Here is a 3,012-nt window from a genome sequence, read left to right on the forward strand (position 1 = left end):
GGCAGTAACATCCTGTTTTTTCCATGGTTTTGGTCCCTCTTAACTACATTGGCTATTCAACAGGAATCTCACAGGACTGTTTCTGCATCACCTGTCTGTGCAGCAGCTTTACAATTATCAGTCTAATTACTCTGTCATTTTAACATGTAGGGCCAGCCGCAGTACAACAATGCACTGATCCCCAGCTGTGTACATACATCTGCTGATGCATCTGGACACATCTTCAGTGATGTTCCTGGAATCATTGAGTGTTTCGGGTCTTTCAACATCATACACTCTCCTCCAGGTGACCCAGCCGGGGCTGATCAGACCCCAGCTTGTGTCCAGATGCCTAGCTACTTATGACCCCATGGCTCTCCTCTTTTGAACCACAGCCATCTTGAAGCCCTCTCTGCTGCATCGGTGGTACTGCGGATGGCTCTCCTCTTCCTCTCTCCCTCGATGCCCAAATTGCTGAAGGCTCTGGCTAAAGAACGGGCTGCGAATCCCCTGCATCCAACCTCCACTGGGAGACACCTCGCTCTCCACCCAGCTTGCTGACATTTGCTGACCAGTCCCGCGTACTTGGAGAGTTTCCTTTCAAAGGCCTCTTACAAGCGATCTTCCCATGGGACTGTCAGCTCCAACAGCACAGCTTGCTTGGTGGACTCAGACACAAGAACAATGTCTGGTCGCAGGGTGGTTGCTGCGATATGGTTGGGGAACTTCAGCTGCCGTTCAAGGTCCACCAACAGTTGCCAGTCCCGTGCAGAGGTCAGGATGCCTGCAGATGTTCTTCTGGGGGGTTTTGGCTGCTCCCCAGCTCTGACAAAGGCGATGGTCTGCTTGGAGGGTCGGGACTGCTTCGCCCACTCAACTCCTGCGCTGATGGCTTCAGCGATGGTCTTCAGGACCTGATCATGCCTCCATCGGTACCGTCCCTCTCCAAGTGCCTTTGTGCAGCAGCTGAGGATGTGCTCCAGGGTTCCTCACTTGGAGCACAATGGGCATGCTGGTGACTCTGCTTTGCCCCATGTGTGCAGATTTGATGGGCTTGGAAGCACATCATACACTGCCTGGAGGAGAAATTTGATGCGGTGTGGCTCGGCTTTCCAAAGCTCAGCCCAGGCCACTTTCCTCCTCTAGTCCAAGCCCCCTGTTTCTTCATTCCCACCGCCTTGCAGGTTCTTGTCTCCTCGACTGCTGCTCTCGACCTCCTCCTGAACTAGGCGGTGCCTTTCCTTCCCTCTGATGGTATTCATTTGGGGAGTTGGAAAGGATCCTAGCCCAGCTCGGCCTCGTGTGACCACTCTCACCAGCCTCTTGTGACACAGCCTTGCCTCTGCTTCCTGAACAGCTTCCTGTGCCCTCCACTTCCTGCTAGTCCTCACTTGGATCCCTGCTTTGGCCACTTTCAGATCACTTGAGTCCCTGTACTGTACCACTTCTCTGGCTCTTGTTACCTTGAATTCCTCCTCCAAGGATTTGAAGGGTAGTTGCAGTTTGTTGTGGTGGCTGTAGAGTGCGATGCTGCTCAGGCTCTTTGGCAGCCCCAGCCATCTCCTGAAGTGGTTGCTGACCCTCCTCTCTAAGGTCACAACTGTCCTGATCGGAACTGCATAGACAGGTGGGGTCACAGGATTCTGGGAAGAATGCCATGCTGATACACCCAGGCTTTGAATTTCCCAGGTAGGCTAGACTTGTCCACAGCCTTCAGCCAGCTATCCAATTCGGTGCAGGTCGACTGGATGGATGTTGTGTCCCTCAGAGAGCTGTCAAAACCTTCCCTAAGCTCTTGACTGGCTTCTCTGTGATGGTTGGGATGGCTGTGCCTGCAATCTTGAACCGGAACTTGTCCTCCACCTTCCCTTTCCTCAGCACCACAGATCTAGATTTGGCTGGTTTGAAATGCATCTGGGCCCACTCCACCAGCTTTTCGAGCCCCTGCAGAATCCACCGGCAGCCTGGGACTGATTCTGTGGTGACTGTGAGGTCATCCATGAACGCCCTGATGGGTGGTTGCCGTTGAGCGGAATTCATTCTGGGCCATCTGCACTCCGCTTCAGCAGACTTAGTGAGCATGTTCATAGCTAGGGAGAACAGTGTCACAGAGATAGTGCACCCTGTGATGATGCCGATCTCCACCTTGTGCCAGCATGATGTAATTGCTCCTGAAGAGCCCCTCATCCTGAAGTTGCTGTAGTAATCAGCGATGAGGTCTCTGATTCTGCTGGGGACGTGATGTTTGGTCAGTGTTACTGCACCAGCTTGTGTGGAATGGAGCCATATGCATTTGCCAGGTCCGCAGACAGCCTGTGATCTAAGGGAAGATGATTACGTTGGCAGCTCCTCATAGGCACCCCTGTATATGACAGCAATACATTGTACATAATAGCTCACAAAATCAGCATTCCTCAGTAATTTTCTGCTTGTTGTACATCAGTACAGGGGTTTGGGTTGGTTGGTGAAAAATTATCTGAATTCAGTGGCCTTATTCAAGTAATACCAGGCTTCTTCAATCCAGGTTAACCTTTAAGAGACTACTAGCCTAAGCATATAATTTTCATTAGAGGGCCATGCACCAAGGGTGTGTAGGACCCCTATTTTTTCTGGATTCTTCTTTTTCTTTTTCTTCTTCTTCTTCTTCCTCCTCCTTCTATTCATCATCATCTTCTTCTTCTTCTTCTTCTTCTTCTCTGGCCAAATTTTCCCATGCTGGGAAACTTGCAAAATTTGGCAGGCATGTCTGGTATGGCTGCCAATGTATTATGTATGACACCTATGCCCAACTGACACCCTAGGTGGCTTACATAATTGCAAATTTGAAAAAAAATATTATGAATGTCTGTCCCGTTTCACTTAAATGCGACAAATTTATTTCACATGTGTACCTCCTCTTCCTGACCAAATTTGCTCATAGAACCCATAAAGTCTGCCTCATTTTTCCTTTTTTGAGAAATAAACTTTTTGTAATTCTCCTACAATGTTTGTCAGATTCTCACCAAATGTGGCATGGATGATCTACTGCACATC

General features: G+C 49.8%; 1 pseudogene; it reads right to left on the reverse strand.

The window, feature by feature from the left end:
- Nucleotides 1-335: 335 nt before the first annotated feature.
- On the reverse strand, nucleotides 336-2,333 carry LOC118210431 (annotated as a pseudogene).
- Nucleotides 2,334-3,012: the final 679 nt, after the last annotated feature.

Source organism: Anguilla anguilla, chromosome 1, assembly GCF_013347855.1.
Source record: "Anguilla anguilla isolate fAngAng1 chromosome 1, fAngAng1.pri, whole genome shotgun sequence".
Taxonomy (NCBI): domain Eukaryota; kingdom Metazoa; phylum Chordata; class Actinopteri; order Anguilliformes; family Anguillidae; genus Anguilla; species Anguilla anguilla.